A 17771-nucleotide genomic window follows, 5' to 3' on the forward strand; every position below is an offset into this window, starting at 1 on the left:
CAATGGGGTGTATGGGGATAGGTGTAGTTGTCGATGATAATAATGGAGGTTACTTAAGTGCATGGAAGAGTGGGGCAGTGCAATCGCACAGATGCGTATTCACTATCCTCTGCACATATTCACTATCTGCAATTCACTTGCTGCAGGCAGCCATAGATGTGTTTGCATTATATTGAACTCATAAACAGGCCCCAAGTCTGTTGTCTCTGGGAAATGTTGTGGTTTCATGTTGTATTGATATTTGCAATGTTGGTAGAAAGCCTGCTTGAAAATGTGGATCTGCTGCTACACATTAGGAGTGCATTAGTGTCCAGTAATTGTGACATATTCAGTGACTTCAGGAGGCATTAAACTGTTTCAAGGTGTTAGTTGTGTATTTATCTTTGAACCTATAATAGCACAATAAAACAGCTTTATGTGGGCTTTTACAGTGTCTTAAGTACTGTGTATCATGCAATATATTTTTGTACCAGGACAAAGTGTAAAATACATACAAATAATATTCTTTAACAAATATTTTTATTGATTTTCACATATAAGAGACTATTAAACATCAACAGTACAGGCTTACATTTCTGAGTCACATACAGCATTATACATGGGTACATTATGTTTATATATCCTGAAATGGCTTAGTTCTCCGGATTGACATCATCGGAGTACATTATGTTTACAGAATGAATGAAATAACATCTGATGGGGCATAATTAAATCAGCTAAGAGCACATCCAAAGGACACAAATATCTGAAAGTTTACATAGAAGCAGAGCTAGATTATCTCCCAACTAGTTTGAGTGGCAATTACAGGGCATCGTATGCATTTTCATCTTTGTTTAATTTTTTATTTTTTTATTTGTCTAGCCCCATATGTAGTTAGCAGAGCTTAAATGATAAAGAGATCAATTAATTAAATATTTCCATTAAACAAGTGTGTGCATTGCTGGTGGTTTGAATTTTATTGTTATGGTTTTACTAGCAAAGAACACCAAATAAGTCAGTATCATTAAGTCATGCATCAAAACCAATCTATGTATATCAGGGATGGGGAACCTTCGGCCCTCCAGCTGTTGTTGAACTACACATACCAGCATACCTTGCTACAGTTTTGCTATTTGGTCATGCTAAAACTGTTGGAGGGTATGCTGGGATGCGTAGTTCAACAACAGCTGGAGGGCCGAAGGTTCCCCATCCCTGATGTATATCTTTATGTATAACAAGGAATATTTGAGTTATTAAATACTCACTGTACTATATGGTGGTCACCGCAATGCTCAGTATACTGTTTAGTGGTCATGGAGATGCTCAATATACTGTTGTGGTCACTGGAATGCTGGCTGAGCTGTACTACTGTCATTGGGAAGCTCACTGTGCTGTATGGCATTCACTGGGATGCTGTCTGTACTGTATGGCAGTAACTGGTATGCTCTCTGTGCTATATTGTATGGCAGTCACTGGGATATCTGTACACTGTTGAGGTCACTGGGATACTGTCAGTCCTGTATGGCATTTATGGGTCTGCAGTCTACTGCCTTGTGGCCACTGGGATGCCATTTTCATTTTATGGTTGTCATTTGTACAGTATATGGGTCACACAATGCTCTCTGGAATGTATTTATGTTGTATTGTGGCTAAGGCTAATTTTTTGCTAACCACACTTTGATTTGGTCTTACCACTTTCAAAAATGTTTCCAGTGTTACTTTAATTACCAATCTACCTCTACACTCAAGGGTGATGTCAAAAATACAAAACTGTATGCATCATGTGATAAATAACTTTGCTATAGTGAGTGGGGTTGTATGCAAAATGTGATGTTGCTATTGAAAACCTATTTATTATCTCCAACATGGTATTTGGAGAGCCTAGGGGCACAAGCAGCTTCTGATGATTAAAATGATATGCAGCATGCCTATATTCTGTGTGTGACTGCGGCTCTATCTGCATACGAAATGCGTTACTAATGTGCGGCATATGTGTAAGGGACATTATGTGTATAAGGGCATTAATAATGAGTGTCATATGTGTAAGGGGCATTACTGTGTGGTATTATGTGTATAAGGTGTACTACTTTGTGGCCTAACGTATAGAAAGGGCACTAGTGTGTGGTCTAATGTGAATAAAGAGCAATATGGTGTGGTGTAATGTAAATAAGGGGCACAACTGTGAGGAGTAACATGTTACTACTGTGTGATGTAACGTGAATAAGAGACACTGTTACGTGATATAATGTGAATAAAGTTGCTGTACTGTGTGGCATAATTTTAACTGGGGGTATTATTGTGTGGCCATGCCCCTTCCTAGCAAGAACACGCCGTTTTGGGCTGTTCACCGAATGTGCACACTGTTCCTATTTAAAATATAGGGGGTAGGAGCACCAAAATGAGGACTGCTATGGGTGAGGGGTGATGGTGCTGGGAAAAGAGCACAGAGTCAGAGGCTGAATTAGTGTCTGCGCTAGGGGGCACCAGCCAAAATCTTGCCTAGGGCATCATATTGGTTAGGGACGGCTCTGGTGACACTTGTATATCTGTGTGTGAGTCTGTGTATGCACAGCACAATGGTACTTGGCATGAAAGAGCCTTGGCTGTTGCATCGTAACACTGCATATACAAATTCAGACTCAGGCCCCAACAGATATACAAGTGTAGCATACCAAATTAATCAGTGCAATCTCATGAATCGGTTTCATTGCATTGCATTGCGACTGAGGCACACAAAGGATGCAAAAAAGATGCTTCTCGCAAGATGAATTATACACATTATAAAAATTTGTTATCTATACTGCAAAGAATATTGTCAGACACCTATTAATAAATGCAAAAGTTTCATTTTTTATACAAAGGCAAAAACAAAATGCATAAACAAATTACATTAATTACAAATCTCTGTTAATTCCACTTTGAAAATTAAATGGGAAATATGTTTTCTGTTCTAGTCCAAATGGAATTGTAAGTCAGCGATCCGTGATTTGAAGCAGTCTAACACTAAGGCCGGGATGTAATGGGAGCCGATAATGGCGAAATGTCTGATTTTTGCAGCTATAGCCGCAAACATCGAGCATTTTACAAAGTTGGCTAATGTATTAGCGGTCATATATCAGATTTAAAAAAAAAATTGTGCTCTAAAGCAGAGTTCCCGATAAAAAGTCGGATCCAGCTGTTTTGCCAATGTTAAGAATACAACTTGGGCGATGTAATGGAGTACGATTTGGCAAGTTGGACACAAAACAGCTCTAAAACTCTCAAAGAATTTAGAGCTGTTTTTTATAGCTGAGATGGTTATGAAAATGTTTGAAATCAATTATACTGTAAGTAAACTTTTCAAGCACATTTGCACAAAATAAACACTGTACAATACATTTTGACACTTAAAAAAAAAAAAACTTTGATCACAAAAATGCCCACGTACTGTACATGTAATTTTTTCATTTTTCCATTTGTCTTGGCTGCAAATGAGTGTTCAAAGTCGCACAAGCAGAACCAGCTGATTCCAATGATATGTGACATGCCTATATTCTGTGTGTAATTGCAAGTATATCTGCAAACAAAATGTTATGCTACAGTGTTTTTCTGAAAAACACTGTAACATAATTTAGAATGATGATACAGTTCCAATTGCAGACTGAATACAGCCATGGCACATATCATTTTAAAGAGCAGGAGCTGCTTGTGCATCCTGGATGACTGGAGTTTATTTAGGGCGTGTGTTGCTTTAATCATGGGACTTTTGGGTTCCAAAGGTTAAGTTCTTTCACTGTACAATTCTTAAAATAACAGACGCTTTCTGGTTGGTCTGAAAAAAATTGGAAGTTTCCTGGTTTAAATATTCCATCAGAAGTTAGATCCAATTTGCATTGTGAACTTAAAGACGCATGCCATTATGCATACCTAAGGCCGGGATGTAATGGGAGCCGAGTTTGCAGAAATATAGAGATGCTGCGTGTCATTTTTAACAGCATGAGCTGCTTGTGTTAGGACATTAGCAATATACACAATGATGCTAATTAAGACACACAAGCAGCTCCTGCTGTTTAAAATGATATACAGCATGCCTATATTCTGTGTGTAATAGCAACTGTATTTGCATACAAAATATTATGCTACTATGTATTCCAGCCAAATACTGTAACATAATCAGGTACAGTATGATGATACAGCCGCTATTACACATATAATTTAGCCATGTCACATATTTAAATCAGCATAAGCTTCTTGTGCATCCTGGAGGACTGGGGTCTATTTAAGTTGTGTGTTGCTTTAATCATGGGTCTTTTGGGTGCCAATAGACCAATTCTATCATTGTGCAACTGTGTAAATAACAGCCGCTTTCTGGTTGGTCAGAAGTTGGATCTGATTTGCATTGGGACATTAAAACGTGTCTATCTCCTCCGATGCAATATTGTTCACTTTACACTACTCAATGTAAATATATGTTATGCTTTAATAGTCATACCTTTTTGTCCGATCTTCCTGATCTTCACAGAGAGGGGACGTCGATTTATGTATTGCAAAGCAGTAAGAAAACAATTTGCTTTATTTCTCAAAAACAGGGCTCACAGATACCCTTACCAAACATTTGCAAATGGCAATATTAACATTCATATCATATAGAACAACCCTATCATGTAACATTATTTACTTGTACACATAAAACGATAAAGATAGGTTTTATTTTACAGCAACTGATGATCTCAGTCGGTCTCTGACTTGGGAGGATAAAATGTTTATGTTAGAGACAACAGCATTACCAATATCAAACATTAAATGAATACAATTACCTTTCACAACTGAAATAGAAACAATGTTATATCCGTCAAAATCCCTCAGTAGCTAAAATAGTATCTATTCTGGAAACTATAACAATCCATATCACCTTCCCTCAAAAGTCTATACTGCGCAGTGACTTATGGCCATTATGTTGGTGCACATGAAGTCTCTTGGGGGTTAATGCCTTAAAGATGAAGCACAGTCAGCGAAATCTCATTATATCCTGCAGAGTTAATCCTAATTCATTACTTTGGTTAGTCTCTGTTAGATGTAATGTAAACAGGTTCTATGATTCCCAATGCTAATTGAGGCTGAATAAATCCAATTCTAATGACGCGTCAGATAGCTGGAGTGTGTCCTGAATGAATTTACCTGCAACTTTCTCAAATTATCTGCAAGTAGTTTTGCTAGACTATACTGTGCTGGTACTCCTAGATGTGTCTGAGAAACTGAAGTCAATTATTTCTGTTACTTTTTAGCTTTCTACAAGTTTCAGGGAAAGCTTTCCATAGTTAATTCAAGATGACAAGATAGCTGAAGGGACAGCTTATACAACTACTGACTCCTGTGTCTGCGCTGCTGCGGTAAGTCTACTCTCAGTGAGGCAAAAGTATAATGTTCTGCTGACTAAGAATATTTCTTTAACGTGGTGGGTTACAGTTGATTGAGCCCAGGCAGCTGATATTATCAGAGATGCTCAATGTATGTGTCTTTAGGGTGAGTGAATTCTAAATTAGGGAATGACTGACTAAATCCCCTTCAATATGATGCCGCTGTATGACAATCTCTGTAGAGGTATTGGGATAAACCCCCTTCAGTGTGAGGCCCTTCTCTGACAGCATCTATGTAAATCCACCCCTAACCTAATGGGGTATCTGGAGCTGCCTCCCGCTCTCCCCTGTGCATGCACTCACTGTTCTGGTTAGTTACACAATCTTGAGCCACCTCCCTGAGGGCATCACTGGGGAGGGATCACTCAGCACTGGCCATCAGAAGTCTTTCCTCAGCGCCGTTGTCACCGATGCATCCACCCCTCTGTGACGTGTCCGGGACTGGGGATCTCCGATATACTCAGCCATCACGCCACACACTGCTCACCGGGGATCGGATTAACGTAAGTCCACTCTTTCCTCTGTATCGGGACTGCTAGAGTATCACCCGCTTCAGTTAATGGCACCGGATGCCTGCACCTCCGCGTCCCATCGTCTCCTCAGAAAATCCCCAATGGTCCCCGCTCTCCCCCTCTTAATCCCTCGGTCTCTCGTGGATCCCTTTCCCGCTCTACCCATGCGCTCTCCTCAATTCTCTCCAGCGCAGGGAGCCCCCCTTGAAGTAGGACAGTGGATAAGTCTCTGGAGCCACGTGCCCATATTGCTCCTAGGATGCTGATAGTCTCACCTGAACCATCCTCCCTCCATGAGGGGTCCACAAGTACCAGTATTTTCCCTCTTTGAGGCCAACATGAATTTTAATTAATAGTCTTTTCCCTCTGTGAGGGCAACATAACCTTTTAATAAACTGCCCCACTAAGTGGGACTTCTTTGTAACATGACCACATTAAATTGGCAAGAACTACTAAAACCATTACCTATCACAGCATATACATTTACAAGTTCAGCTACAAGTCGCAAATTTCTAAATTCCTTACAGGGAGCATCTCTCAAGCAATTGGTGAGGGAGCCCACTCGCAAAGACTCAATATTAGATTGAATTCTTACAAATGGTGATATGATATCTGACATATATGTGGGTGAGCACCTGGGATCCAGTGATCATCAGGCAGTATGGTTTAGTATAAGGACAGGATCCAACTCTTGTCACACAAAAATAAAGGTGTTGGATTTTAGAAATGCTGACTTTGCAAAAATGGGGAGATGTTTAAGTAATTCATTGGTGGACTGGAGGAACTTGGAAGGAGTGCAGAAGAGGTTGGAAAAACTGAAAAGTGCAATACTAAGGGCAACAGACCATTGTATCAAAAGGGTTAGGAAAAACACCAGGAAAAGAAAGCCAGTGTGGTTCACAAAAGAAGTAGCAACTAGTGTGAAAGCAAAAAAAGATGGCTTTTAGGAAATACAAACAGACTCAAAAGAATAACGACAAAGAGGTGTATCTTGACAGACGGAAGGATGCTAAGAAAGTGATCAGACGTGCAAAGGCAGAAGCTGAGGAGAAAATGGCACAGTCAGTAGATAAAGGGGGCAAAACATTTTTTAAGTATATAAGCGAAAGAAGAAAATCAAATGGAGGAATAATAAGACTTAAGACAGAGAGTGAGCATTTGGTGGAGGGAGAAAATGCAACAGCAGATCACCTAAATAATTATTTTTGCTCAGTATTTACTACAGAGGAAGGGATGGGGCCACAGTTAAGTTGCAAGGACATTCATAAAAATAAGGCAGATGAAAGTACAGAGGAGAAGGTCCTAACAGAACTTTCAAAACTAAAAGTGGATAAATCAATGGGACCAGATGGGATACACCCATGGATACTCAAAGAGCTAAAAGATGTGCTGGTTATACCTTTAACAGAATTATTTAACCAGTCACTAAATACAGGTGCTATTCCAGAGGACTGGAAAAGAGCAAATGTAGTTCCACTGCACAAAAGTGGAAGCAAGGAAGAAGCAAGTAACTATAGACCAGTAAGCCTTACATCAGTAGTAGGAAAAGTAATGGAAAAACTATTAAAAGAAAGAGTTGTGGAATATCTTAAATCAAACAATTTACAGGATCCAAAACAGCATGGATTTACTGGTGGGAGATCATGCCAAACAAATCTTATTGACTTTTTTGACTCTGTGACGAAAATAATAGGTCAAGGGGGAGCTGTAGATGTAGCATTTCTAGACTTTAGTAAGGCATTTGACACTGTCCCACATCGCAGACTGCTAAATAAGCTTGAAAGCATGGGGGTGGATTATAAAATGTTTAAATGGATAAGAACCTAGTTGCAGGATAGGAAACAGACAGTTGTAGTGAATGGAGTTCAATCTATGGAGGGAAAGGTTACCAGTAGAGTACCCCAGGGATCTGTACTTGGTCCATTTCTATTTAATATCTTTGTTGGTGACATTACAGATGGTATTGAAGGGAAGGTATGCCTTTTTGCAGATGATACAAAGATATGCAACAGGACAGACACACCGGGAGGTGTAAAACAAATGATTGATGACCTAGGTAGGCTTGAGAAATGATCAAGAACGTGGCAACTACAGTTTAATGCTAAAAAATGCAAAATCATGCACTTGGGTCTCAAAAACCCAAAGGCTAAATATAGTATCAAGGGTACTATAATGGAAACTACTGAGGAGGAAAGGGATTTAGGAGTCACTATTTCAAGTGACTTAAAGGCAGAAAAGCAATGCAACAAAGCAATGAGGAAGGCAAGTCAGATGTTTGGTTGCATAGGGAGAGGAATCAGCAGCAGGAAAAAAGAAGTGATAATGCCAGTGTATAGGTCATTGGTGCATCCCCATCTGGAATACTGTGTCCAGTTCTGGAGACCATATCTCCAGAAAGATATAAATACATTAGAGAGTGTACAAAGAAGGGCAACTAAAATGGTGCGTGGCCTACATCACAAAACTTACCCGGAAAGGCTGAAAGAATTTAACATGTATAGTTTGGGGGAGAGAAGGGAAAGGGGGGACATGATAGAAACTTTCAAATATATCAAGGGTCTTAACAAAGTTCAGGAGGGAAACATCCTTCAAAGGAAGAGAAGTATTAGAACTCGAGGACATACACTGAGACTGGAGGAGGGGAGGTTCAGGGGAAATGTAAGGAAAAATTACTTCACAGAAAGTGTAGTGGATAAGTGTAATAGCCTCCCATCAGAGGTGGTAGAGGCTAAGACTGTAGAGCAATTTAAACATGCTTGGTATAGGCATATGAATATCCTTACAAAGAATTAAGGTTCAAAAAGGGTTGAGATTGCCTAAAGGATAAAAAAAAAGGGCAGACTAGATGGGCCAAGTGGTTCTTATCTGCCGTCAAATTCTATGTTTCTCTGTTTCTAGATATAACTATATTATAATAGTTCATTAACAACGAGGCATTACAGATGCACACCATTACATTTGCTGAGTTCCTGGAAAAAATCGTACCTTATAATATCCAAGTTGGTCCGACTTTTTCCTGGAAGTTAAAATCGGCTCCAATGACATCCCGGCCTAATTATTTAAATATAGAGGAAGAGTCAAAACTCAAACAGCCAATAAGAAGCAACTTGATACTGTTGCTGTTAAACCAATCCATCAGAATCTATAAATAATGTGCCACCTAATACTCTCACCTGTTGCTCCATTAACAACTGATTGTGTCACAATTATGTAACGATGCTCTTGAAATGTGAGCAGAAATCAGTATTAAATGTTGCCTCAAGTATGCTCGCCTTAGTGTGGATATTGGATCAATCTGATTTGGAGATAGTCATCCATATACTCTATATTAAAGGTGTAAGTTAAGCCAGGTGTACACTAATCAAAATTGTCCAGGATTGCTCAGTGTGTACGCACTTTGGGGGCTAATTCAGAACTGATCGCTGCTATGCATTTTTGCACAGCGGCGATCAGGTCTAAACTGTGCATGCGCAGGCGCCGCAGTGTGCCGGTGCATGCCAGAGATGCAATCGGTATCTCAGCCCAGCAATCACCTCTGCGTGATTGAAAGGCAGAGGCATTTGCTGGACGGGAGGGGGCGGGCCGGCGGCATTGAGCTGCCGTTTTGGGGGGCGTGGTCCGGGCAATGCAAGTGTGCCCAGACCGTGTAGGGGACGGGCTGTGGTGGCTGCGTGACATCACACGCAGCCACTGCGACCCGGAGAGCGACGGGTAGCTCCCTGCCAGTGCACAGGAGCTGCACTGGTAGGGAGCTACTCTTCAAGCACAAAAGCATCGCCGCCGTACAATGCTTTTGTACCTGTGAGGGGAGGCAGAGCCAGACATGCTGGACGGACTAGCCCTGTGCTTGGCTTCCCCCCATATGTCTGTGAAAGTGATCGTAGATGTGCTAAATTTAGCACATCTACGATCAAGTCTGAATTACCCCCTATATCGTTTGTTCTGAAGTTCAAGAGAAATCCGGGTGACTATCATGTCATTTGCACATCATCTAGTGTGTTCCCAGCTTAGAAGTATTGAACCCTACTGACTAGCCTATTGTGGAATATTGGGAATTAGTTTTTTTATATATATTTACTGGTTAATTTCGTTTCCCATAGGTGTATTTATTAATGAGGTTTTAAGCTGTGTCAGTTTTTGTGTGATTTTTAGTTCAAATAAAGTTGCATGATAAGGATATTATATAATATCCTGATCATGCAACTTTATTTGAACTAAAAATCACACAAAAACTGACACAGGGAAGTAAAAATGTATTTCATAAAACTAAAATATGAAGGCCCACAGCTGTAGATATCCCCAGGTGAAGCATATTATACACAAAATGAATGTCGTATGAGTTTATCCTTCTTCCAGTATTACTGCTAAGCCTGATTTTATTACAAATGCAGTGATTTCACTGAATTACTATATTTGTTATTTAAATCAATTGCTCCTAAATCAGCATTTCTCTAAAGGATATCGGAGACAGATTAGTACGATGGGGGTATAGACGGGTCCAAAGGAGCCAGTGCCTTTAAATTTCTTCAACTGGGTGTGCTGGCTCCTCCCCTCTATGCCCCCTCCCATAGGCAGTTTAGAAAAAAGTGCCCTCAGGAGAGGATGCACACTTTGCAAGCTCCAGAGTTATTCTTCAATTTCATTTAAACTTTTACATATTTCAGTATGCTGTTTGGGCAACAGCATACCTGCGCCGTGGGAGTTAGGGGGGGAGACGGTCACCGGCCTCATGAGGTGCTGAGCCACTTCTCCGCTGCAGGACCACTGTCCTGAAGGGTTGTTTGTTCAGTGGGATTCTGCGCCTTAGCTGTCACAGCTGCAGCTTGCCACACACCCCTGACAGAGCCTGAAGGTGATTGTCGTGGTGAGTACAAACCGGGGGCCCCGCTAGTAGGGCCCCCCAGTTCATTGAGCAGCAGAAGCATGGGGGGGAACCGCGGGTGCCCCTGCATGAGAATGGCGGAGGTGTGTTGTACCAAGCATTTATATGAGGCTACACAGCCCGTGGAGACATAGCCAGTATAAAACTTATTAGTAGCTCCAGCACCATAGCGGGGTGTGGAGCTAAATCAGAGGGGGCTCAGCTGCATTTTGGCACCTTCTTCTGCATAAGCAGCAGCAGCCTCATACAGCTCCTCCACACGGTCACAGGATCACTGGTACCAGGTGTAGAGGGGGAGAGCCGCTATTAGTGCACATTTTACATTCCTCTAGGGCATTTTCTGTACAGCAGTATAACTGTTATATATTACCACATAAAATGCTGACAGTCTCACTGGGGCTGTACAGCGTTGGGTGCGCGGGTGTCCTCTCTTCTGTGTCTCCTCTCACATGCAATAGGGCAGGCTTGTATTGTGTTTAGTCTGTGTTGTATGTGTATTGTTTCTGTATTTCATTATGGCGAAACAGAAGTCATGCAATGTGTGTAATGCCAGATTGCCCCCTATTTCATCGGGCTCCATATCCTGTGAGCAGTGTAGTCAGTCATCACAAAATGCTGATAACAACATGGGAGAGAGTCCAGAGCCTTCCTGGCTGGGGGCTATAAAAACTGTGATGTCAGATATGTCATCTCAGCTCACTGCCAATGCCAACAAAACACAAGAACTACAACAAGCAGTAGCTAGCCTAACTGCTAAGGCTGATCCTTCCCATCCCCTGCTGTCTACTCTAGGTGCACAAACACGTGCTTTACCTGCAATCCTATCAGATTCTGATGATGATGTACAGGTGGATGGGGATGATGGGGATCGATTAGTGGAGATTCCACCCGTACACAGGGTATCAAACCCTTCAAATTGGCCATACGGGATGTGTTAAAGCTCCCCCTGGAGGATGCAATTGATCAGCAGTCATTTTTACTCCCTCAAGGCAAACTGACAGTCACTTTTCCTGATTTCAAGGAATTGGATGATTTATTTAAATTAGCCTGGAAAAACCCAGATTAAAAATATCAGGTGTCCAAAAGTTTTTTAAATATCTTCCCATTTGCCCCTGAAGGCAGGAAATTCTGGGAAGAATCTCCAGCAGTAAATGTCTCAGTCTCTCGCCTTTCTAAAAAGGCGGTGCTCCCTGCTCTGAGCTCATTTACGGTAAAGGACCCGGGGGATAGGAAAATTGAGACCACTCTGAAATCTATCTACACTGTTGCAGGTGTATCTCAAAGACCGGTCATTGTAGGTTGCTGGATGACACATGCCAAATATACATGGGCTACTCGGATTCAGAAGAGTCTTTCGGGTGATATGACCTTGGTTACTACTGTAACTTTCCTAAAACACATTCAGGACATGGCAAGAGTCCTCTGTGACTCCCTTAAAGAGATTGGCAATATAAATGCTAGAACTACTGCTAAGGATGTGTCTGCACGCAGAGCCATATGGTTGCGCCAGTGGATGGCAGACGCTGACTCCAAGCGTAATGTGGAATCTCTTCCCTGCACAGGGGAATAGCTCTTCGGAGCTGAATTGGACGCAAGGATCTCCAAAGCTACTGCTGGGAAATCCACATTTATCCCTTCTGGGGCTCCACCTGCTAGGCATACCTACCCGGGACCGTCTACTCAGTCCTTTTGGTCCTCCAGATTTCATTCTAAGGCCCGGGGTGCTCCAATGCAGCTAGAGGCTCCAGAGATAAGCCTAAGAAATCAGCCATTGCTGGCTCTCAGGAACAAAGCACCAGATCAGCTTCCACAAAGACTTTGGCATGAGGGTTCCCACACACCCCGAGGGGATCTTGTGGTGGGAGCTTGGTTACGTCACTACAGCCACGTCTGGGACGGTTCCTGCCAAGATGCCTGGGTAAGGGACCTTATCTCTCAGGGTTACAAGCTGAAGTTAGACGGTGCTCCTCCCCAATGATTTTTCAAATCAGGCTTGCCAGTTTTGGAAGATATGCATGTTACTACTGGCCATTGACAAGTTGGTCCAGTCCCAGGTCATTGTTTCAGTACCCCTGATACAGCAAGGACAAGGTTACTACTCCATTCTGTTCGTAGTGCCAAAACCAGACGGATTTGTGAGACCCATTTTGAATCTGAAGTCCTTGAATCCTTACCTGAAGGTTTTCAAATTCAAGATGGACTCTTTGAGAGTGGTGATCGTGGGCCTGGAACAACAGGAATTCCTCGTGTGCCTGGATATCAAGGACGCCTACCTACATATCCCAATTTGGCCTCCTCATCAGGCCTTTCTGCGGTTTGCCCTACTGAACGATCACTACCAGTTTCAGGCGTTGCCCTCCGGCCTGTCTACAGCTCCAAGGGTGTTCATGAAGGTGATGGCAGAAATGATGTTCCAGCTCAGAGTCCAGGGGGTCAACATTGTCCCTTACCTGGACGATCTCCTGATAAAAGCAAGTTCCAGGGAGCTTCTACTGCTCCATATAGATCACACTATCCAACTTCTGTCTCACCACGGGTGAATCCTCAATCTACAGAAGTCTCAACTGGAACCGTCTAAAATGCTCCTGTTTCTGGGTATGATACTGAATACTGTAGCTCAGAGAGTGGTCTTCCCAGAGGACAAGGTGTGAACACTTCAAGAGATGGTTCGCATGGTTCTCCGACCAGCTCGAGTTTCCCTTCATCTTTGCATAAAATTGTTCGGAAAAATGGTAGCCTCGTACGAGGCGATACAGTTCGGAAGGTTCCATGCCAGACCCTTCCAATTGGACATCCTGAACAAGTGGTCCGGTTCACATCTTCAGATGCACCGGATGATTCAGCTGTCACCCCAGGCCAGGATTTCACTCCTGTGGTGGTTATAGACTTCCAACCTGTTTGAAGGTTGACGTTTTGGGATTCAGGATTGGATCCTCCTCATAACAGATGTGAGTATGAGAGGATGGGGAGCTGTCACCTAGGGGGCGCATTTCCAGGGCAGATGGTCTGCCCAAGAGGCCCTACTTCCGATCAACATTCTGGAACTTTGTGCTATCTACAATGCTCTGATTCAGGCCTCCCCTCTACTCAGGGATCAGGCAATCCAGGTTCAGTTGGACAATGCCACGGCAGTGGCATACATCAATCGACAGGGACAGACAAAAAGCAGGGCCTGCATGTGAGAAGTGTCAAAAATACTTTTCTGGCCGGAAACAAATGCAAGAGCATTCCAGGAGTGGACAACTGGGAAGCGGACTTCCTGAGTCACCACGACCTCCACCCGTGGGAGTGGGGATTACATCCTCAGGTGTTTCAACAGATTTTCAACAGGTGGGGATACCCGCAGATCGTCATAATGGTGTCTCGCCTCAACAAGAAACTTCGCTGCTACTGCTCGCAAACCAGAGACCCTCAGGCAAGTGCAGTGATGCGCTTGGTCTACCTATTCCCTCTGATTCCGTTGATCCCAAGGGTGCTCAAGCGGATCTGACATCACAGAGTACAAGCAATCCTGATTGCGCTGGATTGGCCCCGGAGGGCATGGTACGCAGCTCTTCTGGACATGTCCATAGAAGACCCTTGGCCTCTGCCGCTAAGAAAGGATCTTCTTCAGTAAGGGCCGTTCGTCTACCCGGAATTACGGCGGCTTCATTTGATGGCATGGAAGTTGAGTGAAACATCCTAGCATACAAAAAAAGTCATTGCCACTATGGTGCAAGCCAGAAAACCTGTGACGTCAAAACACTATCATCATATCTGGATAAGATATGTCTCTTGGTGCGAGTTTCACTTGGGACGTTTCCTCCATTTCCTGCAGGCTGGTGTGGATAAGGGTTTACGTCTGGGTTCCATTAAGGTCCAGATTTCAGATCTCTCAATTTTCTTTCAGAAGAAATTAGCTGTGTTGTCAGAAGTTCTGACCTTCTTACAAGGGGTACTCCATGTACAACCTCCCTTTGTGCCGCCTACGGCACCCTGGGCTTTGGATGTAGTGTTGAAATTTCTACATTCCTCCTGGTTTAAGCCTCTGATGATGGTAGAAGACAAGTACCTCACATGGAAGACAGTGATGTAATTGGCCCTGAATTCTGCTAGAAGCTACTCAGAATTGGGGGCCTTATCATGTAATAGTCCCTACTTGGTCTTTTGCGAGGACAGAACGGAGCTCCGGACTATACAGCAGTTCCTGCTGAAGGTTGTCTCCCCATTCCGCCTGAATCAATCTATTGTGGTTCCATCCTGTTCTGAGACTTCGGCTCCTCCAGAGTCTTTGGATGTTGTGCATGCTTTGAAGATCTATGTCAAGTGCACTGCTCAGGTCAGGAAGATGGATTCTTTATTCGTGCTTTATGATGCGCAGAAAAAGTGTTGTCCTGCTTCAAAGCAGACCATTGCTCACTTGATTTGGCTTACTATCCATCAGGCCTATATGTCGGCAGCCTTACCTGTTCCTCAGTCTCTGAAGGCCCACTCTACAAGGTCAGTGGGCTCTTCCTGGGCTGCTGCCCATGGATTCTCGGCCTTGCAACTATGCCGAGCGGTTACCTGGTCAGGGAAGAAAACTTTTGTGAAATTCTACAAATTTGATACCCTGGCCAAAGAGGATACCCAGTTTTGGCCGGCGGTGCTGCAGCAGTCTCCGCATGTTCCCGCCCATTCTGGAATATTTGTTAAGTCCCCATCGTACTAATCTGTCCCCAATATCCCTTATGGACTATGAGTAAAGGATTTACCAGTAGGTATTTAAAATCCTATTTTTTATATTTCAGCCAAAATGCTTCTGAAACAAATTTAGGTTTTTTGATTTTTTTATAATTCTGGGTCACGCATAAGGATAATGAAGATTAAAATGGTTGATTAGCTTTACTATTCAAGAAAAAATATTTTGGGGGTTATTCAGTATGGATTGCAAATTGTGCTAAATAGCATAATTTGCAATCCACTGTTTCCCATGCTGGGGGCAGCCCATTGCAGGGCAAGGCCACACAGTATGCTCCATGACGGCCACCAGCTGCGACCGCAATTTACATTGAGGTTTCAGCAATTATGGATGAGCCCCTGCAGCCACAGCTAGGCACTGCCTCTGAGTATGGAGTTATTGCGGTTGATGCGACTTGAATAACCCCCTATGTCACTAAAGCTATTTTGCTGCATAATGGGAATTGCAAGCTATCAGTTCCATTGGGTTATGAAAGAAACTTATGAAAACATACTGTAAAGCAGTTGTTGAGGTACATAAGCTATGACCAACATCAGTGGCAGTTTTGTGTTGATTTGAAGGTTGTTATTCTTGTGATGGGTTTATAGGTTGGATATACAAAGTACTGCTGTTTTCTATGTGACAGTCATGCAAGATATTCCCACTACATCAATAGGGATTGGCCACTCCATCTGTCATTGGAGCCTCTGAAGAAAAAATCCACCCCTTGTTGAATCATGCAAGATTTTGTTACCACCCTTACACATAAAACTGGAAATGTTGAAGAACTTTATCATAGCCGTTGACAAATCAGATCAGGCTTTCGTGTACCTCACTTCAAAGTTTCCCAGATTAAGTGATGATAAAATAAAGGAAGGTGTTTTTATTGGTCCTCAGATTTGTAAAGTTCTTAGAGATAGTGAATATGACGCTGTAGTGAATATGACGCTGCACTGTGTGTCAATGAGAAGGCTGCATGGGAAGCATTCAAGTTAGCGACAAAAATATTTCTTGGGAACGAAAAGACAGAGAACTACAAGGAGTCAGTAGAAAACTGTATCAAGGCATATAAATGCATTGGATGTAACTTGTCACCCAGGATCCATTTTTTGGATTTGCATCTAGAGTTCTTTTCATCGCACTGCGAAGCAGCAAGTCACGAACACGGTGGACAGTTTTACCAAGATATTTCATCCTTGGAGAAATGGTACAAAGGCAAATGGAGCCCAGTAATGTTCCCTTAAATGCCTACAAGTGACAAGCCAAAAAGCATAAAGTAGAAACCAATTAAGAACTAAAATCTTATATGTACACCATACTGTATATATAAATTGTTGGTGAATATAAAATAATAAAAACAACCTACCCATTGTATCTTTGAAACAATAGCCAATTAGCAATTTTTTATTGTTATTTTGAGTTCAGCACATGAAAATACATAAGAAATAATGCATTTCATATCAGAAGCAGCAATGTTTGAAAAAATGTTGACCAGTGAATTGGTCCAAGACTCCTATTCAGATTAGCATATATAAATGTAAAAGCCCTCACTTACTCACTGACTCATCACTAATTCTTTTACTTCCGGATATGTTAGGAAGCTGAAATTTAACATAGGTATTCTAAAGGTGGAAAATAGGAAAACTACGTGATTAGAATTTTAATAAACCTCACCTAAGGGTGAAAAGGGGGTTGACATAATGACATTATTACAAATGCGTAGCTTGCGTTGCGTGAACGATAATGCCCTAATGGGCAATCGGATCAAAATTTGGATTGCACCTCCAGCGTGTAGAATTTAATAAACTACAAAAATGGTCCTGTCACTTTTTATCGTATCTGCTATGGGTACTCCTCAGGTAACGTCAAAAACAATGGATTAATATTTTCCTACATTAACACATATCAAATTTACATCTCCATAGATTTACCAAATTAGTAACACTCATTTATATGTACAACTGTGAGAATCAGAAACTCCCGTGTGAAGAACGGGTAGAACAGCGATTATAAAGTATAGGTATAAATGGATTGCTTAAATGTTATCATTGGATGTATTAGGGGGTCTGCTCCTTTTATATATTGTTAGTGATAGCTTGTGCTTGGAATTATTTCATCTGTATTAATAAATATATTTTCATCCACTATTAATACTTGGCTACATGCAAAATGTTGAATCACAAACATGAGTGTTTGACATGTTGGAACTGATAGATGGGTGGAGTTAAATATATACATTTGTGTAGTATTTCATGCATGACTTTACATTGGCTAGAAAATAAGAGCCAGACAATGAGAGTGGA

The sequence above is a fragment of the Pseudophryne corroboree genome, chromosome 1, assembly GCF_028390025.1.
Source record: "Pseudophryne corroboree isolate aPseCor3 chromosome 1, aPseCor3.hap2, whole genome shotgun sequence".
Classification (NCBI taxonomy): Eukaryota; Metazoa; Chordata; class Amphibia; order Anura; family Myobatrachidae; genus Pseudophryne; species Pseudophryne corroboree.